A 25,767-nucleotide genomic window follows, 5' to 3' on the forward strand; every position below is an offset into this window, starting at 1 on the left:
AGCTAGACACAAAAGTTCTCCAAGTCCCCACCCGACCCAGAAGCTCAACTGGCTTCACCTCTCAATGTTTTTAAAGGAATTTGTCCTTTTCATCAACTTGTCAAATTTATCTAATATTATTTTTTAACTTTTTGATGTGTGTAAGAACAATAGTGATGTCCCCCTTTCGTTACTGGTTTGACAGTTTGTGGGGTTTTCTTCCTTATCTTGACCAATCTACTATGAGAATATCAGTTTTATCAATCTCTTCAACAGAACAACTCTTGGTTTCCTTGGTTTTCCCTACCATTTGTTTTCTCTTTCATTGCTTTCCCTTCTTGTTTTTTTATTTTCATTTTCTACTTTCTTTGGGTTGATTTTGCCCTTCTTTTTTTCTAGCTTTTTAAGGCAGATGTTTAGATCATTAATTTTTCACTTTATTTTTTTCTAATACAGGTGGCACCTATGGCTTGACTTAGTTTTTTTACTTTAAAATTGGTCTATCTGGGCATAACTTCATCATAAGTAGAGAAGCATCTGTATAACCAATTAAAACTATAAACATTCTTTTAAATACTGCTTTGGCTGCAGCACATAAATTTTGATATGTAGTGTTTTCATTATTATTCTGTTTAAAATTTCTAAATTCTCTTGTGATTCCTTCTTTGATCCATGGGTTATTTATATGTGTGTCACCTAATTTCCAAATATTTGGGGATTTTAAAGATATCTTTTTGTTGTTGGCATCTAATTTACTATCATTTTGGCCAGAGAATAATTTCAATTATTTTAGATTTATTGAAACTTGTTTTATGATTCCAAATATGGTCTATCTTCACAGTGGAGTTTGGGGACTCGGGGGAAAGGGTAGGAAGGCGGTGAGGGATAAAAGACTACAAATTGGGTTCAATGTATACTGCTCAAGAGAAAGGTGCACCAAAATCTCAAAAATCACCACTAAATGACTTACTCATGTAACCGAATACCACCTGTTCCCCAAAAACCTATGGAAATAAAAAATTTTAAAAAATATAGTCTACCTAGGTGAATATTACGTGCGTACTTGAAAACATGTATTTTGTAGTTGATGGGTGTAATGTTTATAAACACTAATCAGGTAAGTTAGTTGACGGTGTTGTTCAAATCTTCTATAACCTTATTTTTTTGTCTACCTGTCCTATCAACTACTAAAAAGTGTTAAAATCTCCAACTATAATTAGAGATTTGTCTATTTCTCCCTTTAGCTCTGATAATTTTTATTTCATATACTTTGAAGTTTCATTATTTGATGAGTTGACCATTTTATCATCATGAAATAATTGGTGTTTTTTTTTTTCAGGTAATAAGCTCATTTAAAAAATTACTACAGTATATTGTATCTTTTTAATTTCCACTGCATTTGGAGGTAGGTACTATTATTCCATTTACAATTGTAGAGACTGAGTGAAATTGGCCAAGGTTGTATAACTAGTAAATATGGTAGAACGCATAAAAATTTTCAAACTGGAAGGCCGGGTGCAGTGGCTCAGGCCTGCAATCCCAGCACTTTGGGAGGACAAGGTGGGCAGATCACGAGATCAAGAGATTGAGATCATCCTGGCCAACATGGTCAAACCCCGTCTCTACTAAAAATACAAAAATTAGCTGGGTGTGGTGACGCATACCTGTAGTCCCAGCTACTCAGGAGACTGAGGCAGGAGAATCGCTTGAAGCCAGGAGGCAGAGGTTGCAGTGCGCCAAGATTGTGCCATTGGACTCCAGCCTGGTGACAGAGCGAGTCTCCGTCTCAAAAAAAAAAAAAAGTTTTCGAACTTGACAGCGCGTGTTAAAAGTCATGGGCATTTTAATTAAGTCCTATAACATGTTTTAGTTTTATTCTTTTGTTTTTCACAACTTTTTACTTATATGCTTATTTCTACACACAGTGATCATTATTTTCCTCATTCATATTTATACTTTGTACCCGTCATTGTTATTTGCCTTTACTATACTAGTTCTATCACAATATGGCATAATGAAAGTAAGCCATGTCCAAGTAATTAAAAAACCTAATATTGAACCTCCTAGAAAGTCTTCTATTATAGCAAGATCATTTATCATGACATATTTTCTTGCTGGTAAGTAATAACTAAATTCTTTCAAAGCGAAGTATAAAATTATGTGATTTACGTGTTTTAATATGTTTCTTTCGTAATATTATAGAATGCTATTCAATCTTATTATTTTTTATTTCAAACTGTATGGCATTAAAGGCTGAAAACTTCTTAGCCCTTGACCTTCCATTTTAAAGGCATCAACCCTCTGTTTTAGAGGAACTAAAGGTTAAAGCTCTGATTTTTTTTATAGTGCATTCATATTATCTTAGTCTACTGTGTTAGTATTCAAATTACACAAAAACATTAAATATTAATCTGGCCAGTGCCCCTCAAATCCAATTGAAAAAAAATCAATCCCGGAGATGAGAATGTTAGTGTCATGTTACAGCTTTCTTTTGCAAAACAAGGAAAAAAGTTTAGTGCATAGAATGCAGAAAATTCTGGCAGGATTTATTTACAACTATTTCCTTTTTCTTTTTCAAGTTTACTAGAATAAATATTTGTGCAGCTGAATGTGTTGCTAGAAGCAGGTCCTTAATGGCTGCCTTAGGCAAAGCCAGTATCTAGGCAAGCATGGACATCAGGCTTGGGAGAAGGTAGCCTATTATACAAGCTGCTATCATTGTCCACACATGACTTCATCTTTGCCTGGGTGGACCCTCAGCATTCCACAGTTGTTGAACGATGGAGTCTCCGTAATGTTCTCTTAAAGTATCTTGGTGAAGTGTGTATACGTATCTCAGGCTGCAAACTTAGGCAGACAAACGTACAACTATTTTTATAAAAGTGGATCTGAATTCTATTTTGAACTCCCTATTTCTTTCTTTTTCCTTTTTTTTGTCCAAGACTGAGTCTCATTCTGTCACCAGGCTGGAGTCCAGTGGTGCGACCTTGGCTCACTGCAACCTCTGCCTCCCAGCTTCAAGGAATTCTCCTGCCTCAGCCTCCTGAGTAGCTGGGTCTACAGGTGCCTGCCACCACGTCCAGCTAATTTTTGTATTTTTAGTAGAGACAGGGTTTCACCATGTTGGCCAGGATGGTCTCGTTCTCTTGACCTCTTGACCTTGTGATCTGCCTGCCTCGGGCTCCCAAAGTGCTGGGATTACAGGTGTGAGCCACCATGCCTGGCTGAACCCCCTATTTCTATCACTGACTGAAGAATTTAGTCTTATGACTTTCTAGGTAAACTCAGGCAAATGCAGCTATCTCAGTCATTTTAAGTTTATATTCTGCCCCTTTCATTTTCTACCTATGTGGCATCTAGGTTCTGAAGAAGCTTTAAGGTGTTTTGGTGTTGGGGTAGAGTGGCTGGGTGGTAAACACCTGGCTCACTACATTCCTTTTGAGGGTGATTCTCCCTCCTAATATTTGTATGCTGGCCTCTGTCCCTGCTGCATTCACCACCCAGGTTTCCTTTTAGGTATTTAGCAGCAAAGAACTGACTTGAGTGCTATTCTCCATCACTCTGGGGCTCACAGGAAACTGTGGATTCAGTCCCTCCCGTGTCTATTTCTGCCATGTCACCACTTCAGTACTGCTGCTCCCCATATCAGGTTGGTATGAAGCACTTCCATTAATATTTTCTATCCAAGTCTCAGATGGAAAGCAGGGCACAGTACAATATTTCAGGGGTCCCTAACCCCGGGACCACAGACCAGTACCAGTCCTTGGCTTGTTAGGTACAGGACCACACAGCAGGAGGTGAGCAGTGGGCCAGTGAGTAAAGTGCCATCTGTATTAACAGCCACTCCCCATCACTCGAATTACTGCCTGAGCTCCGCCTCCTGTGAGATTAGCAGTGACATTATTATAGATTCTCATAGGAGCACAAACTCTATTGTGAACTGCACATGTGAGGGATCTAGGTTGCAGGCTCCTTATGAGGATCTAACGCCTGATGATCTGTCACTGTCTCTCATCACCCCCATAGGAGACCGTCTAGTTGCAGGAAAAGAAGCTCAGGGTTCCCACTGATTCTACATTATGGTAAGATGTATAATTATTTCATTATATATTATATGGTAATAATAATAGAAATAAAGTGCACAATGAATGCAATGTGCTTGAATCATCCCCATACCATCCCCTCTCCCCTGTCTATGGAGAAATTGTCTTCCACAAAACCGGTCCCTGGTGCCAAAAAGGTTGGGGACCTCTTCTCTATTTGTATCAGTCAGGGTAGTCTGCGTTATGCTGTGGTAACAAATGCTCCCCAAATCTCAGTGGCTTAGAAAGACTAAGGTTTATTTTTCACTCACCTGGCCTTCCTGGGTCAGCCATGGTATTTCTCCCTGCCTTGTTCTCTCCTAGATCTAGGCTGGTGGAGCTGATATTGCTGATACTAGGGTAGAGGAAAAAGAGAATCAAATGAACCTTGTGCTGGCTAGAAAAGCTCACACTTTATCAGCCGAAGCAAGTCAAATGGATAAGCCTGACATCAATAAGGCAGAGAAGTTGAATTCTCCTCTACAAAGGGGCAGCTTTTATTTATTTATTTATTTAGAGACAGAGTCTCGTTCTGTCATCCAGGCTGGAGTGCAGTGGCGCTATCTCGGCTCAGTGCAAGCTCTGCCTCCCGGGTTCACACCATTCTCCTGCCTCAGTCTCCCAAATAGCTGGAAGTACAGGCGCCCGCCACCACACCCAGCTATTTTTTTTTTTTTTTTGTATTTTTAGTAGAGACGGGGTTTCACCATGTTAGCCAGGATGGTCTCAATCTCCTGACCTCATGATCCACTTGCCTTGGCCTCCCAAAGTGCTGGGATTACAGGCGCAAGCCACCGTGCCTGGCCAGGGGCAGCTTATATTTTTAAATAATAATGCAATCTACCACTTTATTCCTGGGTCCCTAAACTTAGGGGAGACCTTAGTGTCCCTAATAACTTAGCCTGAGGAGTGGTGAGGGGTCACAAACACCATGCTCATGGCTTTCAGCGCTATCTCTTCTTCAGTTGAAATTCTCCTCCCAGGTCAGGAAACCCTATCTAACCTCCAGGGAGGGTGGTCTGTTTCTTAATCTGCTCTATTCTAATTGACTGTTTATGGACAAAACATTCATGTTTCACTTCTTTCTGCACTTAGCCCTTTGAAACTCCAGAGAACCCATCTTTTTGCAAAATCATAAACGCTGGTGTTTAAGATTTTTCTGCTATGATTTTAAGAAGACCTATTTACAAGCTGAGAATTGATTTCTTTTATTATTTTTCTTTTCTCACTTTTTTTTTTTTTTTTTTTGAGACAGGGTCTTGCTCTGTCACCCAGGCTGGAGTACAGTAGTATAATCATGGCTCCTTGAAGCCTCTACCTCCTGAGCTCAAGCAATCCTCCCACCTCAGCCTCCTGAGTAGCTGGGACCACAGGTGCACATCACCATGCATGGCTAATTTTTGTAGTTTTTGCAGAGACGGGGTTTTGCCATGTTGCCCAGGTTGGTCTTGAACTCCTGGGCTCAAGTGATCTACCCACCTTGGCCTCCCAAAATGCTGAGGTTACAGACATGTCAGGTGTGCTTTCTGTTTTTTCTTTTAAAAATTTGTTGGGTTTTTTTTTTTTTAATGGGTGTTTTGTTGTTTTTGTGTCCACCCTTGATAAGTGCTCTCAGAAAAACAGATTCCCTTGACTCAGTGCTGAGGAGTCATGAGGGCAACAAGGAATAGTAGTAAAAGAAAACCTCAATTATTATCTCCAAATAGAATTTCCTCAAAACTGAAAGGTAGGTAAAGTAGTTGTGAAAATAAAGGCTGCTTGGATGGGAGCTTTAGGGCGTTGTTGTCCTGAGTGACCGTTCTAAAGCATGCTTACTGGAGTAGTGGTGGATAATCATTTTCCATCCCATAATCTCCAATGCTTTTTATAAAGGATCCGTAAAAGATTTACAATGCTAGCTTCCTATTTTCTGCTTGAAACTTCCCTTTGAGAATTACAGTATTTGCCTACAGTATCGCATTAGCCAAGCTCACAGGTATGCTAAAGTAATACTCAAGTGAATGTACATGAAATTACAATGAACAGAAACTGAGTAAAACAGGGAGCTTACCTTAGATTCTGTTTTTTCAACATATGTTGATTTTTAGTTTTGATTTTTTTTATTTGTGGACTATTTCCATGATTTTCAATTGAAGTTACTGATAGGCTACTGAGAGATATTCCACAGGGCCACCTACTGTTCTTGTACTCTCTTTGCCAGTGGTTTCTATGGAGGTAACTGTTTGCTCAATCTTTTCTCAGAACTGTTATTTCAGGTACCACTGTCATCTCTCACTTTATAGCTCCCATTCCACTTTCCCACACCATTCACCTGCTGTAGGCTAATTAGTAAAGATGAGCAAAATTCAGCAGAGATTCTGTTCAGATACTTCCCAAAGTTAAGAACAACACATCTGTGAATTCCTGCCCATATGATTGAAGCCCCAAGGTGAGTTGGGGACAGAGGAACATGGCCTCTTTCCATAAATCCAGAGAGGAAGAAGCCTTGCCTGAGTCCCACATTGCTTCTCACTGTGGCAGGAGGCAGGCAGTTTTGTGTGTTTTTTTAAAATTTATTTTGTTTTTTGGGACAGAGTCTCACTTTGTCACCCAGGCTGGAGATCAGTGGTACAATCTCAGCTCACTGCAACCTCTGCCTTCCGGGTTCGAGCAATTCTCCTGCCTCAGCCTCCTGAGTGGCTGGGATTACAGGCGCACGCCCAGCTAATTTTTTGTATTTTTAGTAGAGATGGGGTTTCACCATGTTGGCCAGGCTACTCTTGAACTCCTGGCCTTAAAGTGGTCCACCAAACTTGGCCTCCCAAAGACCTGGGATTACAGGCGTGAGCCACCACATCCACCTCCAATTGTTCTTTCAGCCATCACAATTTCATTCTATCAAGCACTGTGGAATGCCCCCTTTTACCTCCTTATAGAAACAATGTTATAACTTTTTGTGTTTCCAGGAACACAAAGCACAACACTTATATACATGAAGCTGACCAGCAAATGTTTGTTGAAAGTTTTGAATTACTTTCCAGTCAGTGATCTCTAAGACAAAATATACCCTCAGCCTTCATGCTTGCCATTTTGATGTTAATTTTAATTTGGCTTTGCTAATAAAAACATTTTGGTAGAGAAGTGAGACACCACAGGCCAAACAAGGATTTGTAGGAGGTTCTGCTGGATAATCCCTGGGCTACCTTCTAAAAAGTAGGATTTGGGGACCACATCTTTCTTTTTAGTTGTCCTTTGCTTCTTGTCTTTTCTTTCCTGCTTCTGCCCATAGGTATCTTTTTATTTTTATTTTTTATTTTTTTTAAATTTTAATCACTGCTTTTCCTCTCTGAATCTGTTTCTCTGTATCACGTTCTGGCCTTCCCCTCACATCTGACCCACATTTGTTTAAAACCATCTAGCTGGAAAGTCTGTTTCCTTTTGCAACACAGCTCCCCATGCCCTCTTCACTTTCCTCCTTTTTTAAGGATTCAGATTGAACTCTGTGGGATTGCTGTTCTGCTTTGCAATTACCTCAAGTTCAGGAAGTTCCCAAGGTACAACATAATGCAACATAATGTGTTTCCAAAGTGCCTTTGTTAGTAAGTTGTTTGGATTCAGAACATTTTCCCAGCACAAGAAGGCTCTTAGTGGTGTTTACAGTCTAGCCTACAACATCTTACTCAACATACTACACATTTGTTGCATCAAGAATTCACTAAATGCTGGTTGTTGAGTATTTCGGTGTTTTCCAGGTTGCCCTTCAGCACCTTGATGTTTGAGCTGAGCTGTTTACTCCCTTGACCGAGCTCTTTTTTTTTTTTTTTTTTTTTTTTTTTTTTTTTTTTAAGACGGAGACTTGCTCTGTCGCCCAGGCTGGAGTGCAGTGGCCCGGTCTTGGCTCACTGCAACCTCCGCCTCCCAGGTTCAAGAGATTCTCCTGCCTTAGCCTCCACAGTAGCTGGGATTACAGGCGTGTGCCACCACGCCCGGCTAACTTTCTGTATTTTTAGCAGAGACGAGTTTTCACCATGTTTGCTACTGAGCTCTTTTTATCGTATGCAAGGCTTCTGCTTGTTCTGGTAAACACATGATCTTTCCTTAGCCCTAGCTTCACAAGTTGTACTTCTCTCTACATAGTTCAACTGCAAGACACCGCAATAATTTTCTGAACACTCAGATGAAATAATACTTTTCACATACTGATGAAAATTTAGCCGTAGCCCTGGGGAGGTTTGAGGCACACTAGGCTATTATGGTCTATAGGATGAGACCCACTGAGTAAGGGATGTCACCTTATTAAAACATCCTCTGCAGAGAGAACAGAATCTCTTTGATGGTAGGGGGCAGATAATCTAACAGGTTGTTTGCAAGGATGAGGTTCCTAGCTGGTACACAGGACGGCCTAGTATTAATGTTGAATGCAAGATGAATGAATGAGCGGATGGATGGAGGGCAAAGGGTCACAGGAAGACATGTGGGCATACAACTCTCATTGCTTCCCAAGGGCTCGAAGCCTGAGTGGGAAGGACTTCACCTCACACAGTATTTCCTTTTTGTAAGGTCACCAGGAAAGCACAACTTTGAACATTTCTGTGACTTCGTTATTGCTTTGCAGAATTCAGAGAGAACAACGCCTTCAAGACATTTGTTTTACTTTGCATCTTTCTTTACTAAAGGTGGGTCAGTGGTTTTACATTTCAGCTTTGAAAAATAAAGTATCCAGAACTATTTGCCCCAGGAGGCCAAGAAGCCTCTTACAAGAACCTTAAATATTTTTGGTTGCTTCTGGGGGCTGTCCGCACCCTCGGGTAGCTTTGGGGTTGAGTTTTCCAGCGTTAGGTCGGGTTTGGAGTAGAGCCTGCCTCCCACGGGTGGTGGGTGTGGGCTGCACTTCCCGCAACCACTTCAAACAAATCTCTAAGGCCAGAGGGACAGAGGGACTGCGTTCTAATACAGAGCTCCGAGGTATGGCTCCGTGAGACTTGTGAGTACTAGCGGTCCTTTAGTGGGCGCCTTTCCCCCTTGGGGCCGACCACCCACCAGGGGACTATCCCAGGCAGGTACGCATCTGCAAGAGCGCTGTCCTTTGCGCGCAGCTCGCGGCCTTGCCGGTTGGGGGCGCTCTCCCGTGGGAACGTCGGACTCACTGGGCGGGCCAGGACAGGGCGGGGCAGGGCGGGGCAGGGCGGGGCCGCTACCCCTCGGTCCCTCCCTCGCACTGCCAAACTTTCCTACGGCTCTGGGCTCGCCGCTGCGGTAGCTGGAGAGGAGGGGTTCCGTCGCCCCCCTGCCCGGCGCGTCCTCCGCTGCTTGTCCGCACCTAGCTGGAGCCCGGCGCCGGGTGGCTCCGTCGCGCTCGGCCCCGAGGGCATGCGGCAGCTGCAGGAGCCCCCGCTCCCTGGCTCGGCGGCGCGGGTGAACGTGAGCGGTGAGTGAGGGTCAGGGAGCGGGAAGGGTACCCTGAGCCGCTGTCATACGGGCGCGCGTCGTGGGGAGGCCGGGGCGCAGGGCCGCCTGCGGGGGGCCCCAGTCGGCGGCTTTTCGGGGTTGCCTGGCTTGCAAGCCTGACCTCCAGACCCACTACAAACCTCTGGGACAGGACTGTCCCGGCGGGTGTATGGCACAACTCGCTTTTTTCCCACCTTTTTCCCCGCTAGGAGCAAAAAGCAATCTAGATGCAAAACCGGCATTGCGTCTGCTGCTGAGGGCTGGCGAGCTGGACGCAGCGGCGGGGAGAGCGCGGCACAGGTTGCCTCTGCCTTTGCACGTGTGGTTCTTTCTAAACTCATTCTCACTGCCGTCGATGGTAATTAGGAAGCTGAGGTTCTCTCGTGAAGCCTAGGGATATAACATTTCTCAGCCTCCAGTTACATCTGGTACTGTGGTGTGTCATTTGGGGAACAGCTTGAACCATGTGCAGGCTTCTAAAGATTCGGGAACTAGTAAGTAGCAACACTGTCGGGGTTGTTTGTTCAGGGTATGCCCCCTCACCACCGCGAGACAAAAGTGCTTTTGTTCTGTAGCAGAGTTACTTTATTGCTTTCCCTCAACAAGTTGCAGCTACACAAAATTACTTAGAAATTCCTAACGCGTGTAATTTGAGGAGTGACTGTGAATATTGGAAACAATTTAGTCTTATTAAGGTAATCATTAAAATAGCGCTGAAAAGCATTTGTAGGTCAGTATTCATTTGTTTATTTGTTTTTGAGACAGGCTCGCACTGTCTTCTGGGCTGAGTGCAGTGGCGTGATCTCGGCTCACTGCAACCTCCGCCTCTCAGGTTCGAGCGATTCTTCTGCTTTAGCCTCCCAAGTAGCTGGAATTGCAGGCGCCCACCACCACACCAGGCTAACTTTTTGTATTTTTAGTAGAGACGGGGTTTCACTATGTTGACCGGGCTGATCTCGAATGCTTGACCTCGTGATCCACCCGCCTCGGCCTCCCAAAGTGTTGGGATTACAGGCGTGAGCCACCGCGCCCGGCCACGCCAGTTTTTTTAAACTGAGTTATTTCCATAAAATGTTTCCCCTGTAATTTGTTACTGTCATTACAACGCTTTTCTTCCTCCTGCTTTTCCTCCGAAAGTAGCATTACCTGGTCTTGAGATGTCATTTAGAAATAAAGGGCCTTCTCACAGTTCCGACTTAGTCTGTATCAGAGAATAAAGTAAATGTCAGTTACAGACAGTCTCCTCTTTACAAATTTCACGTACCGCACAACGTTTCATTAATGCATGGACTTTTGTATTGCTAAGAAGAGTTGTTGGGGTTTCCAGTGATCCATCAACAGTTGCTAATCCTGCTTCCCATGGACTGTGGATCCGATATTGTTTAGTGGTCTGAGTCCAGTAAACAGAGTTTTCCTCTTTTGGGGACAGAAGCGATACAGTTAGAAACACACACCTTGGCTCTGTTAACCCCAGGCTTGTCTAAACAAACTGGACTGTTTTAAAAAGACTAGCAAGCAAACCCTGCCAGTGAGAGTTGTGTACTTGAGATAAGCTTCCAGAGTTGTCTTTTGTGCCTTGAGACAGCAAGGACCTAGTTATCCTGTGGAGATCTGGACGTCTAGCCATTTGGACAACATTTATATTGATTGTCACTACCATATAACTAGGAAAATAGGTCACTTTGGCAAAAATTTTTTCTTTGTCTTTAGAGTTCGAAACATTGAGGTTTTGATTTAATTATATATGACATTCCTCTTGTCTAAACATTTCAAATGCATTTATCAACTACCACTCTTTTTTTAATCAGATCAGGTCTATTTTAGATATCTTGCTGTTCTGCAAGATATTTGTTAGAACAGGCCTGCATATGTTTTCTATGAATGGAGACTGAATTGAAAACATTTAAGTATGAGATTGTTTTTCATGTGTGTTCGCTGGAATCTATTTGAGAAACTACAGCATGTTAGCTCTCCATCTTATTTTTCAAAAACACACGTGCACAGTGGAAGAAATGCACACACAGCATTGTAGCCAGGCAGCACCCAGACACACACGGTCAACATCACTTGTACACACATGCCTAAGGCTGGCTGCTTCTCCTCCAAGTTTCTCAGCCTGCTGCTGAGGAGCAGCAGTGCACAGTAACTTAAGACCAGCCTCTTATTTCTTTCGGCTGGGGCAAGGGGAATCACTGTAACTCAAATGGGAATTACTATAACTCAGATTATGCATTAGCCATTCTCCTTGGAGTATACATTAGTTCAAATGCTTTCTGGCCTGTGATTATACCCAACAGAGTGGTTAAGTCTGATTGCAAGCTTCTAAATGGCAGAGACCAAGCCCAAGGCATTATTAATGTGGTGTAAAGGGAAGACCAAGGCTTTGCAGTCAGACCAGCTTTTGTTCCAGTCCAGGCTTTGTGACCTTGGGCACATAGTTTCACCTCTCTAAGCCTTAATTTCCTCATCTGTAAAAATGAAGATTATATCCATCTCCCAAGATTAAAAGAGAAAGCACTGAGCATGGTCTCTCATATACAGGAAGTACTCCTTAAATGCTGGTTGCCCTCTTTTCATCCTAGATAAAAATTTAAGTATTGACGCTTGTGTAAACATGTGCGCAAATGTGCGCAAAGATAGATTTCTAAGCCTTAGGTGACTTAGAGATGTTATACACACTTTTCTTACTTGCTTTCTCTTTTCCTGGCCATGGGCCTCTTGCTCCTCCCTTTGTCATTCCTCCTGCAGGTACTGAGAGCCTCCCCCTTTCCGGCCTTGATGATCCTTTGTTCCTCATCCTGGATTCTGTATTTGTGGAGGAGTCACCCGGAACTCAGTCCTGCTATGGATGGCAGAGGTGGTGGTGGGACTGGGGAGCTGTCTGCATAAGTGCAGAGACTTTGTGCCTTTACAAACGGTGGACTAGAGGTACTTGGAGTCCAGTGGTCTGTGTTTGAATCCTGGTCTCACTTTTGTGAGTTCTTGTGACCCTGAATAGATTGTCATCTTTGAATAAGTTTTTTTCATTTATATAATGGGGATAATAATTACGTTTCTACCTGTCTGCATGGGTTGTTGTTGGGTTCCATTAACTTATGTATGTGAAAGAGCTTTGTACCCTGTGAAGAGCATATAAATGTTGGAAATAAAGAGGCAGGGCGTCCAGATGTGGGCCGCCTCAGGCAGGCCCACTCAGCTCTGGTTATTGGGGTTGGCAGTATCTCCATGAGCGTGTTTTGAGTGCTAAGGAGGCACTGCTGCAGTTCCTCCACATTCTTCTCTTCTGTCCTTTGACATCATACTGGACTTTGAGGAGGAAATAGCATCAAAGGTTGAGAAACTGCTCTGTGGGGAATATGACAGGAAGATAAATTTCAGGACTGAGGTTACCCAATACTACATGATCGAAGGCATAGGAAAAGTTCCAAAGAAACTTTAATTTCATGTTGGAATTACCTGTACTATCTGCGCATCTCAGTTTTTAGTGGACAAACACAAACAGCTGGCCACCTACCCCACAGGTCGGGAGGAGAGTGCTGATGGCAATGTTGGACAATGTATTGGGTCCACCTATACCATCCTCACTCCCCTGTGCCTTCATGCTGACTTGGGTCTCTTGTTTACTCTGCAAAGTTCTAAACTGACCCAAGGCAGTGCCCCCCACCCCCAAATTAAGCTAATGATTTAATTCAGTCTGAAATATGTTTCTTGCTCTCTACCTGTCCAGGCAAGCCGGTGGGGGGACGGAGGGGGTTAGTACCCATTGAGAGGAAGGTTCGGACATCCTGCGTTGTACCCAAGCCCGTCTTCATCACCCCCAGTCTTGTCCTCCTCTTTATTCCTCTTCCTTGGCTTGCCTCTTGTCCTGTCTGTCTACAGCGTTGAACTCCTCCCTTGCCCATGACCCCTGATACTGCCCTACTCTCATGATCCTGTCACCCCTCTTCAGATGTGAATCATTTGTATACCTCAGACTGGGCCAGACTGGGTGTCACTCTGGAAAGCAACTTGCCCAGCGCAGCCTGCCCCACCCCTTCCTGAGGATGTTCATCAGCCCCCCTAATTACTCATCAGCTCGTCCTGTGTCTGCATTGTTCCCTGGGACATTAAACTGGAGCTTCTACTAGCCCTGGCCTTGACTAACCTATATGCAGATTGACCAGGATGTTATCAAGGGATGGCTTGGCAGGTGGCAGGGCTGGGTTGGAGGGCACATTAGCCCCTCCATAAGCGTACTAGTTTGTCCAAAGGCCTTCCAAGCAAACATGCAGTCTAAATAAAAGCAGTGTACTTGCTTTATAAATGCAGCTTTAAGGCAAGCCCCTGGTCTCCTCTTTTAAGCCAAGCTGTCCCGAAGCACATCCTCTGTAGAAATTCTGGAGCTGTCCCCAGACAGACTCAGACCATGTAATTCAAAGATGGGCAGTGGAGTCTGTCAGCAGCATTCACTCCCCAAGGAGGTAGAAAGCCAGAGTTAAGGCTCAGAGCCATTGGCAGTGACTAGTTATAGAACACCAAAGCAAGGGATCAGGTATAGAGTTTATTGGGAACACATCAGTGAATCATTTACCTCCTGCCCTGCTTGATTTTTAATAAGTCATTTCTTTGAATGGGGGTAAGGAAGGCCTTTCTCTGGACCAAAACTATCACATGGGTCTGGTGAAGAGAAAATAAGTAGTATAATCTTCTATATCTCCATGGCATTAGGATTGAAGTCTCAATCTCTCCCTCTCTCTCCCTCCCTCCTTCTCTCTGTCTCTGCCTCTCTCTCTCTATATATATATACATATATAGACGTATATATGTGTATACATATGTATATATGTGTATACTATATATACATTATATTATATATGTAATATACATCAGTCTTTATTCTGAGAGGAAGTCATAGATGTTATTCTCCATCACTCTTAAAAACACTCCAGCATAGGCTGGGCGTGGTGGCTCACGCCTGTAATCCCAGCACTTTGGGAGGCCGAGGCGTGTGGATCACGAGGTCAGGAGATCGAGACCATCCTGGCTAACACGGTGAAACCCCGTCTCTACTAAAAATATAAAAAAATTAGCCAGGCATGGTGGTGGGCACCTGTAGTCCCAGCTACTTGGGAGGCTGAGGCAGGAGAATGGCATGAACCCGGGAGGTGGAGCTTGCAGTGAGCAGAGATCATGCCACTGCACTCCAGCCTGGGCGACAGAGCAAGACTCCGTCTCAAAAAAAAAAAAAAAAAAAAAAACCACACTCCAGCATTAAAAAAAAAAAGAAAAAAAAGCAAGCACTCTGCCCTCCTATATAACCAGCATACACCCATCAAATCAGAAAGTGGACATTGGTACAAAACACTAGCATAGACGGGCGGATCACGAGGTCAGGAGATCAAGACCATCCTGGCTAACCCGGTGAAACCCCGTCTCTACTAAAAAATACAAAAATCTAGCCGGGCGAGGTGGCGGGCGCCTGTAGTCCCAGCTACTCGGGAGGCTGAGGCAGGAGAATGGCGTGAACCCGGGAGGCGGAGCTTGCAGTGAGCTGAGATCCGGCCACTGCACTCCAGCCTGGGCGACAGAGCAAAACTCCGCCTCAAAAAAAAAAAAAAAAAAAAAAAAAAAAACACTAGCATCCAATCCACAGAGCCCATTCCTATCTCATCAGTTATTCCCCAAATGTTTCTTTTACCTGTCTGATCTAGAATTCATGTTACATTTAGTTACCATGTCTCTTCTGGAATGTTTCCTCAGACTTTCCGTGTTCCTAAAGTGCTTGTAGTTGTATAGATCCTACATGCTATAGGATGACTCCCAACCTGGGTATACTGGGTATTTCTTCACAAACTGACTGAGGTCATGTGTTCTTGGCAGGAATCCTTCAGAAATGAAACTCGGCTCTCCTTAGCTTCTCACAACAGAAGACACACGGTGCCAACCCATCCCACCACTGGGATATTGACCTCAATCACCTGGTTATGTTGGTGTCTGCCAGATTTCTCCACCTTAAATTTTTCCTTTGAAATGTATTGATATTTGTGGGGAAGTATTCTAAGGTTATGCAAATAGTCTGTTCCTCGTTAAACCTCTACCCACAGACTTACCATATATTGATGACGTCGGTCTGAATCAGCCACTTCTATGAATGTTGCCAAATGGTGATTCTTTTTTTTTTTTTTTAAGACAAGGTCTCACTCTGTTGCCCAGGCTGGGGTGCAGTGGCATGATCTTGGCTCACTGCAGCCTCAACCTCCTGGGGTCTAGTGATCCTCCTGCCTCAGCCCCCCAAGTTGATGGAACTACAGGTGCACACCACCACACCTGGCTTTTTTTTTTTTTGTATTTTTTGTAGAGATGGGGTTCACCATGGTTCCTAAGCCGGTCTCGAACTCCTGAGCTCAAGTGGTCTGCCTGCCGTGGCCTCCCAAAGTGCTGGGATTACAGACATGAGCCCCACACTCAGCCTCAAATGGTGATTCTTTATTGCCATCACTCTTTCTACGTTTGTGAGTTGGTGTTCTACTATAAGGAAGAACTTTCTTTTTCTGTCATGTTTTTGTTAAGAAGTGTTCGTGGATTCCTTATGTATTCAATAAGCTGAAGTCTCATGATTGTTTTTTATTTTAATGCTCAAGTTGTGCTCAGTTTGGCCAGTGGGGACCCCTTGGAGCTGGCTCCTGTGTCCTTTTAACATATCCCTATCATTCATTGAGCATTTCATTATTTTCTGGCTCCACCAGATGATCTGGGCTGATCCTGTACTTTCCTTGACCTAGTTAGGCCTCCCTTTTGGTAGAGAATGGTACTTTTGTCTTATTTATATTTTATATATTTAAGGCATACAACATGATATTTTCATGTATTTATCTTGATAAACATAGATATAATGAAGTGATTACTACAGTTAAGCAAATTGACATGCCCATCATCTCATATAGTTACCTTTCTTGTGTTTGTGATAAGAGTACCTAAAATCTACTCTCTTGGCAAATTAGCTGAATACAATATTTGTAATTTTAATTTTTTAATAGATAGAGCCTTGCTCTGTCCTACAGGCTGGAGTGCAGTGGCGTGATCATAGCTCTCTGTTGCTTCGACTCGAGCAGTCCTCCTGCCTCAGCCTCCCAAGTAGCTAGGACTCCAGGTGCTCACCACCATTCCCGGCTAATTTAAAAATGTTTTTTAGAGAAGGGATATTGCTGTGTTGCCCAGGCTGGCCTCCAACTCCAGCCTCGAATCATCCTCCTGCCTTGGCATCCCAAGTGCTGGGATTACAGGTGTGAGCTACCACACTCGGCCTCAATACAGTATTAGTAACTGTAGTCCTTGTGTTTTACATTAGTGGAAGCAGGGAAAAAGGGAAGATGTAGATTAAAAGGTACAAAGTTGCAGTTATGTAGGATGAATAAGTCTTGAGATCTAATATACAATATGAGAATTGTATGGAATACATGGAATTGTATGGAATTGTATGGAATTGTATGGAATGAGAATTGTATGGAATTCCAATACATGGAAGGTTGATGTGCCCATTGTTACTGGGGTATTATTGCTTCTAGATCTTTCAGAGGACAGAGCTAGGAAATATATGTGTATATGTGTACACACATTTATAAATTTTTCTATATTAGGCTGTGTATTATAAAATCATGATTCATACTTATACCTACAATTTCATTCTAACACCCAAAGAACTTTCTGTTCTTCACCCTTTATATGTTTGTACATATCTTCTCTGGCAGTTAGAAAACCTGACTCTCATTATCTTCAATATTTTTGCTTATTTGCTTAAAGTAACCAGTCTTCCAAATGTGAAGGTCATCCTGCCTCCTCTGTGCCCACCACCTTTGCCACTGCCTCTTGTCCTTGGCTGCCAGGCCTGCTAGCCTGTGTCTCTATGTAGCTTAATCATCAGTCTCCAGTCCCTCTAGCTCACAGCTCTGTGTGGCTTCCCAGCCATAGCTCATGTCTCTATGTACCTCACCAAAGTCCCCGCCCTCACGTTGCATTCCCAGCTACATGCTGATTGCTCAGTTCTGGGGAAGGAAGAAAAGAGAAGGGAAAGGAAGAGAGAAGATAGGAATGGAAGAAAACCAAAGATAGGAATAGTGTATGTCTTTTAAACTCTTTTATTATACATTGCCAAATTGGCTTCCCCCAAAGTTCTATTGGTTTACATTCTCACCAACATGTTACAAGGGTACTGTTTTCCCCACATTCTTGCCAATACTTAATAATAGCCACTTGTTTAAATGTTGTCAATCTGATAGCACTCCACTTTTAGCTCTGTTACAGCTCTGCCACACTTAACCCTGTATTAAATGTCTCATCTCACCCTCTAGGTCAGGATTTCTCAACCTTAGCAATACTGACATTTTGGACTGGATACTTCTCTGTTATGGAGACCTGGCCTGTGCATTGTAGCATGTGCAGCAGCATTCCTGGCCTCTGCCTAGTAGATGCCAATAGTACCCACCCCCCAAAGTCATAACTAATGCAGATGTCTCCAGATATTGCCAGGAATCCCTGGGAAGATGAGAGGATTGGCCCTGGCTGCTCTAGATAATGAGTTTCCTGGGGGAATTTTGCATCTTTATACATGTTTTCATGCACCTCTGTCTTTGACTTACATATGGTGAGCAGTGAGGGAACGTTAGCTGGACAGGGATGAGGGGAATAAAAGGTTAGGTAGAATCCACTACAACAGGACCAGTGGAACTTGTTCATTGCAAGTATGCAACTCTCCACAAATACAAATTCCAGGAACATCCAACAGAGGGAAGTGAAGAGGAATGTCAGCAAGGTTAACTTTCCATGGATTGCTATCAGGTGATTACTTGTCTTTCTGAGTTCATTTTTGCCCCTGTTTCGTATAGACAGACAATAAGGTCTGTGGCTTATTTCAGCTGATATACTCTATTTTGCTGAGGGAGAAAGTAGACTGCTTTAGGAGAAGGTGTTAACGTCATTTAACGTTGTAGAGGTAAACTGAGTTTCTTTAGAGCTTTCTCTGAAGCAGGCAAACTGACTAATGGTTGCTAATTTCTATGATGTATTTAGAGTTTTACTCTGATATTTTCATTTGATTATATGGAATTTCCTCCATAAACGCTTATCAAAAATTCTAAGGAGAGATGTGCTTCAAGATTTTTATTGACATTTACCACAATCATTATGTTAGAAATGCAAAATGCTTGTTCCCCAGTGCCACAAAGAAATAGCACTTGAGCATAAATTTAATTCTCTTAGCAAGGCAATTTTTACTTTCTGCAGAAAGGGTACACTCACCAGCAGTCTTGCCACAAGAGTACACCAAACAAAGGAAAAGCAGACATATGTATCCCTTACGCATTTGGGTTGTCCTCACTGCTGTGTCCTGCCTGCATCCATTGGCTAGAGCCGAACCTCACAGTCTAAGCTGATACCCGATTTGCTAACAACCTAAAACTTTTTAAAATAGGTAAAGGCAAGGGAGAGCAAAGGAAAAGAGGAAGTTGCTTACGAAAGATTTAAAGAAGTAATAACATTTCCAAATAAGAAAGGGGCATAGGCTGTGAGCTGGAACATATCTGTGAGCATGTCCAACAGCTACATAGGACAGGGCTTAACAAAGAGTTATTAACACAAAGCAAGGAGGCTTGAAGAAAGTTTTTAAAAGAAACTATTATTTCTAACATTTATGATTTATTCTTTAACAAGAAGGGAAACTTTGAAAGGAAACTTTTTACTTTCCGCAATTGTATTTCTTCTAGTTTCAGTAAATGTTTGCAAAAGGCATTAATGTTGTTATGGAGAACAAATCTACATCTTTCGTTTCTTTGGGGGTCAGGTGATAGAGGCTTTGCTTCCAAAAAGAGGCTCCAATGGTCAGTATTGTTTAAAAAAAAAAATAAAAAAAACCCTGGGCCAGAAGGATGAGAGCTGGTCAGGGTGAATCAGTCGCCGATTTCTAGATTTCTTCTCTGTTAAATGGAGAATGCATTCACTGGTATATCAGTGAATGTGTTTTGATGGATTACTCCAAGATCCTGATGGAGTGGTTGAGAGAAAGTGTGGTAATATAGTCAGAATGTTAAACATTAGGTTTTCAACCCAGTAGCTAAACCCCTCTTTCCTGATTGTACACATTCATCTGGGACTCTGGGACTAAAAGGTAGTGAAAAACACCAGCTAGTGACTCTGTGGTAGAGGAGAGAAGACTTTGGCTTTGGGGTGTTATTGTGGTGACCCACCCATTGTGATGGAAAGGATTCTTCCTGTGATCTCCCCTTCCCAGTATTCTCTGTTGGGGTCCCTTTTCCCCAACCTTTTGGGAACGAGCTCACCCTGGAGCTCAGTGGACTTTCTCTGACTCCTCTAGACCTTGGAGTGGACTGGGGCTTTACATTTGCTATGTCATTCACTTTGTCCCAATAATCTGACAAGTTAGATTTTGTCTCCCTTTTACAAAAAAGGAAATTGAGGCTCCATTTTTCAGGTCCCACTGATAATAACAATAATTAAATTAGAACTGTTTGTTAGGGGCTATTCCAAGCACCTTCTTTAAATCTCCTAACAGCCTTAGGAGGAAGTTACCCTTATTATACCCGTTTTGTAGATGAGGAAATTAAGATAGAGAAGATAACTAACTTATTGGTAAGCAAGGGTTTAAAATCAGGCTGGCTAGCTCCAGGGCCATGCCCTTTTGCATGTGAATATCCACTTTTTTCTAGCACCATTTTTTTTTTTTATTATACTTTAAGTTCTAGGGGACATGTGCACAACGTGCAGGTTTGTTATATATGCATAGTACCATTTGTCGAAGAGATTATCTTTTCTCCATTGTGAATTCTTGGTGCTGTTGTCAAAGATCGGTTGATTATGTATGTGTGGGTTTATTTTTGGGCTCTGTAGTTTTTTCCATTGGTCTATATGTCAGACTTTATGCCAGAACCATACTACCATACATAGCTTTGTAGTATGCTTTAAAATCAGGAAGTGTGAGGCCTCCAGCTTTGTTCTTCATTCTTATGATTGTTTTAGCTAGTCAGGGTCCTTTGTGGTTCCAGATGAATTTTAGGATTTTTTTTTATATTTCTGTAAAAAATGTCATTCAGATTTTTATAGGGATTGCATTGAATCTATAGAATGCTTTGGGTAAATGGACATTTTCACATTATTGAGTCTTCTAATTCATGAACATGAAATGTATTTACCTTTATTTGTGTCTTTAAAAATTTCCATATCAGTGTTTTATAGTTTTCAGTGTATAAGTCTTTTGCCCTTCTGATTAAGTTTATTTCTCAGAGTTTTATTCTTTTTAATGCTATTGTGAATTGAATTGTTTTCATAATTTCCTTTTTTGGATTGTTTGTTGTTAGTGCATAGAAATAAATGCAACTGATTTTTGTATGTGCATTTGATGTCCTGCAACTTTACTGAATTAGTTTATTAGATCTAGTGGGTGTTTTGGTAGAGTCTTTGGTGATTTCTTCATATAAGATCATGTTGTCGATGAACAGAGATAATTTTACTTCTTCCTTTCCAATCTGTATGACTTCTATTTATTTTTCTTGCCGAATTGCTCTGGCTGGGACTTCCAATACTGTGTCAAATAGAAGTGGTAAGAGTGGGCATCCTTGCCTTGTTCCTCATCTTGGAGCAAAAGCTTTCTGGTTTTCACTGTTGAGTATAGTGTTAGCTGTGGGGTCCATACTCTTTAAATACTCCGCTCACCTGCTTATCTACTAGTGTTTGTACCTAAATCCTGTGTTCTGCTGCACTGCATTGCTCTCCTCTCCTCGCCCTCCCCTTCCCCCTTTCCACTCCTGCCTCCCTGATTTGTTTCAAGCAACAGCAGAGTGAACATGGCGTTGTCTTAAGCTTAGTCGCTGCAGCACTGAGCCCATACTCAGGCAGGGGGATGTTCTTTCTTGGACTATAGTTATTTTAGTGTAGTTACAGGATGACTTGGTCACCATTTCTTGTTAAATTGAGGTGTTAGGCATGAACAGTTAATCTCCCAGAATGCCAGTTGTATGTTTCACTGCACTTTTTAGAAATTTTGAGTTATCTAACCTTGGGAAGTGCTATCTGCCGTTTATTGAGTGCGTCCTATGTACTAAGCATTTCCTTAAGCGCTATAGAAATAATTGCTTTAATTTAGTTTATCCAACAATCCTATACAGTTGTCATCATGATTATGCCAGTTTTAGCAAAGGAAAAGGTTCTGGCCAGATCGGCAGTGTGCCAGGTGAGAACCACTGCTAAAAGTGATGTGCCTGCATCTGACCCAGGTCCAGCTGATGCTGAAGCTTTCCCTTCCCTCCCCTCACTGTCCTGCCTGTAGTGTGCCTCACAGCCTGCCATGCTTTCCTTCAGCGTTCAGGTGACCCCAGAACTCCACAGGTCTGGCTGTCCCTTCTCTAACTCTGTTTTAAATACCCGCTCTAAAATGTCCTTTCTGTTCTTTGTTCTGACAAACATCCACTATACAGCGGACGAGTAGAAACAAGAAAACCACAATAAAACCTCCCATTCAGAAGAACTGAAGACATGTAACAGGGGCCTAAAAATGATGAAACCCTGCTGGGCAGGAATTATTAAGACCTCCCTGTCCTGGCAGTGGAGTCAGTTTCGTGGCTGGTCCATGCTTCCGCTCTCTGGGCGGGGCCTCCCAGAAGCCCTGACTTTGTCTTTGTCCCCTGGGAAGGCCTTCCTTGTTCTGTACCCTCTCTAGCCACATCTGAAGGGTGTGGAAAGTGCATACTCCTTGGGGGAGAATGAACGTGTGCCTTTCCGGGCCAAACTGTGGCTTCCCTGGCACTACAATTCCTTATAAACTTGATAGACTTCTAGTCAGTTCCACAGGTCAGTTACCGCATCCAAATCCCACTCTGGGTCAAGCTCTTAAGCATGACTTATTTTCCAGCTTCTGTGCTTGGCTCATCTCTCTGCCTCTCTTCAGTAGTGTGTACTCTGAGGTCCTCTGAAGGATGGACTTGGGTGGGAAGATGCACCAATACTCTGATCATTACTACAGACCTGCCTGGCATTGTCCCTTGTAACAGTTTACTGAGAGGCCTTTGAGATAGGCTGAGAGTGGTAATATTATTTTCTGCTCTTTGGAGCTACACGTGCAATTGACTTTTCTGATTCTCCAAGGCCCTCCGTTTCTGGACACTGTCCATTCCTTTCCACCTTTGCTTACATACTTGCAAACAAGTCTTGCCTGAGCTCATCTCTTTCTCGTCTAGCTTGCTAAAAGCTGCAAGGAGCAGCCAAAACAAGCTCATGTTCTGTTTCTGTTCAAGCGATTCTCCTGCCTCAGCGTACCAAGTAGCTGACATTACAAGCATGTGCCACCACGCCCAGCTAATTTTGGAAGATGGGGTTTCTCCATGTTGGTCAGGCTGGTCTCAAACTCCGGACCTCAGACAATCCTCCCGCCTTGGCCTCCCAAAGTGCTGGGATTACAGGCATGAGCCACTGCGCCCAGCCCATGGTGATGTTTTGATACATGTACTATATAGTGATCAGATTGATCAGATCAGAGTAATTAAATTGCTATAAACATTTCTGAGTGTTTATTCTGAATTTCTATACTTATTTTCTTGTTGATGGAAACTAGTCCATGGACTACATGGATTTAGGCTGCCCAAAGGCTTTTCCCTGCTGAGTGTTCAAAGTGGATCACAGGCCTGTTTATGTTCCAACTTGCAGGTAGGGAAAGGAGCACGGAGGAGGGCACCTTCATCGTTTTGGGGCCAACCTGGCAGCACACTTCATTTATGCTCACGTTCCAGTGGCAAGAACCTAGTCACACAGCCACCCTACCTGCAAGGAGGCTGGAAAACTGAGTGTCCAGTTGGGCATCCTGGTGCACAGCTTATAAAACCCATTACTCTGTAAAAAAAGGAAAACGTGGGCTGGGCGCAGTGGCTCACGCCTGTAATCCCAGCATTTTGGGAGGCTGACGCGGGTGGATCACAAGGCCAGGAGTTTGAGACCATCCTGGCTAACACGGTGAAACCTAGTCTCTATGAAAAATACAAAAAATTAGCCGGGTGTGGTGGCGGGTGCCTGTAGTCCCAGCTACTCGGGAGACTGAGGCAGGAGAATGGCATGAACCCAGGAGGCGGAGCTTGCAGTGAGCCATGATCACGCCACTGCATTGCAGCCTGGGTGACAGAGCGAGACTCCATCTCACAAAAAAAAAGAAAAAGAAGAAAAGGAAAATGTGATTTAGCAGTCTATCCTGCAGAATATAAAGTGAAATAACAATACATAGAAGTAATTACAAAAGAAGTCACAGGGCAATATGCAATTATGGGCAAATGAGTTAGAACAGCTGTGAGTTTAGTGTCATACCATCCATTGCAGGAACTTCTTAGAAATGGAGCCTGGGGTTCTGCAGCTTCTTTAATGTAGCCTGAGGGTTGAGGCCAGAGGTTAACCATGCAAAGTTCAAGTGAGAAGAGGCTAAGAACCATTCTCAGTGGGAAAGTTCAGAAACCAAATACCTAGGTTTAGAGACGAGTTTGAATTCACAAAGCTATGTCCAGAGTGATTGGTCAGGAGCAGATTCAAAGGCTGGGAACACTATAGTAGGCAGGACTTAAATGGGGCCTTAGGGAAAGTGGCTTCAGCAGTCTACCCTGAGCCCAAGAAAAACACCAGAGAGAGGGAGAGCGAAGGGTCCTAGCCAGTGTAGTTTGGACGGAGGCTTTCCAGTTCCAAACCATCCTGCCAGCTTGCCAATGCTTTATTACAAACAACCCCGGGGTCCTGAAGTCACCATGATTTTATCCTCTATGTTAAAATCCTGGTGTTTAAAGTTGAAACGTTTTTCCTTATGGTGGCCCCACTATCTTCCAACAGCTGAGCTGAGGTAGGCTGAAAATTCATTTGAGAGTGCATACATGCTGCCCTCATGGTGCCTTTCTTCTTGTTTTAGCTCCAAGGCACATTGGGTTCCTGACATGGAAGTGGTAGCTTAGCATGAAAGAGAGGGCGTGAGAGGTGTCGGGGCTTGTGGTGGTTATCTGGGGTCATCCATATAGAGGAAATAATTTAAGCATTAATATTTTTGGTAGAAGAGAATTTAAAGGGAAAAGAAGAGAGGGCTGAGAACCAAGTCTAGAAGTGTCTACAATTCAAGTCTGGTGGAAAAACAGGAGAGAGGAATACTGAGGACATTGGGAAAAACCAGGAGAGGCAAGTCATTGAGGCAGCAGGAGGGGAGTTTGAAGAAGGAAATAACTGTTGTCAACTTCCACAGTGAAACCAAAGATAAAAAGGCTGTAAACAGAAGATTTAGGAATTATTCAATCAAATTGAATACTTTTAAAAAATTTTATGTCATTCTGTTTGTGGTTCAAAAATCAGAGAGACAGAAGGATATCAGCCCTGCTCCTAACAAGTTTAGAAGTGAGTTAAGTCAAATATTTAATAAAATATGTTGAATGTCATGTGAGGTCATAAGTATTTCTCAGCCTTTTTTTTTTTTTTCAAGAATACCCTATACTTGGCTTACTTTTTCTATATCATCCTAACATTGTTCAACACAATTGTCATCAGGTTTCCAAATCCCGTTATAACCAACTAACTGAAAGTAACCAACTAACTAACACATGGACTAGAGATTTGTTGTGCATCTACTTACTGCATGCCACTGTACTGGACATGAGGGGCACAATCGTGAGTAAGAAACTGTTCTTTTCCTTAAGAAGCTCATGGTCTGGTGATAAAGGCTGACACGCAGGCAGAGAATGCGTATACAGTGCAACGTCAGGGGACTCCCCACCCCACCCCATGGCTGAGAGTCTGAATCTAATAAATAAAAATCTGCTTTAGGAGCATCAATGTAATGTGTAAAAATTCCAGTTGTGAAGATTAGAGAGGTTCCAAAGTTGAGGATTGCCTCTGATCTTCCCCAAGCATGTCTGTATTCAGATTGGGAGGAGCAGGTGAAGGAACAGAGGTTGAGAATGCTACAATGAGATGAGGCTGTGGAATATGGAAGAGCTTATTCCTGAGCCCCCTTCTCTGTGCTCTGAGACCCCAAGCTGCTTTGTCTACTTAGGGACTATGTCTGACTTATGTCCCCAGGGTCTAAAGATCATCTGCTGTGATAGTAGTTCCTCTAAGGCTGCAGGCAACAGAGCTTTTCTGAGAGCAACACTTACCCAGCATCCCCCATGGCTGGCCAGTCACTGGAAACACCACTGTGTAGGATGAACCATCGTGCACACCCAAGTGCAGCTCTGTAGCTACATTCGCATTGCTTTTGCCTTGCATCTGGCTGCAGCGTCCT

At 43.1% G+C, this 25,767-nt stretch overlaps 1 protein-coding gene across 1 annotated transcript in view; it reads left to right on the plus strand.

Moving 5' to 3' along the window:
- Positions 1-9,269: 9,269 nt before the first annotated feature.
- The window catches only part of LPAR3 (lysophosphatidic acid receptor 3), an 83,829-nt gene continuing 67,331 nt past the window's right edge, over positions 9,270-25,767 (plus strand). The window contains exon 1 of the mRNA XM_007978118.3: positions 9,270-9,468. The gene's annotated coding sequence lies outside the window, so the exon portion shown is untranslated. The remainder of the gene's footprint in view (positions 9,469-25,767) is intronic.

Source organism: Chlorocebus sabaeus, chromosome 20 (assembly GCF_047675955.1).
Source record: "Chlorocebus sabaeus isolate Y175 chromosome 20, mChlSab1.0.hap1, whole genome shotgun sequence".
In the NCBI taxonomy this organism is placed as follows: domain Eukaryota; kingdom Metazoa; phylum Chordata; class Mammalia; order Primates; family Cercopithecidae; genus Chlorocebus; species Chlorocebus sabaeus.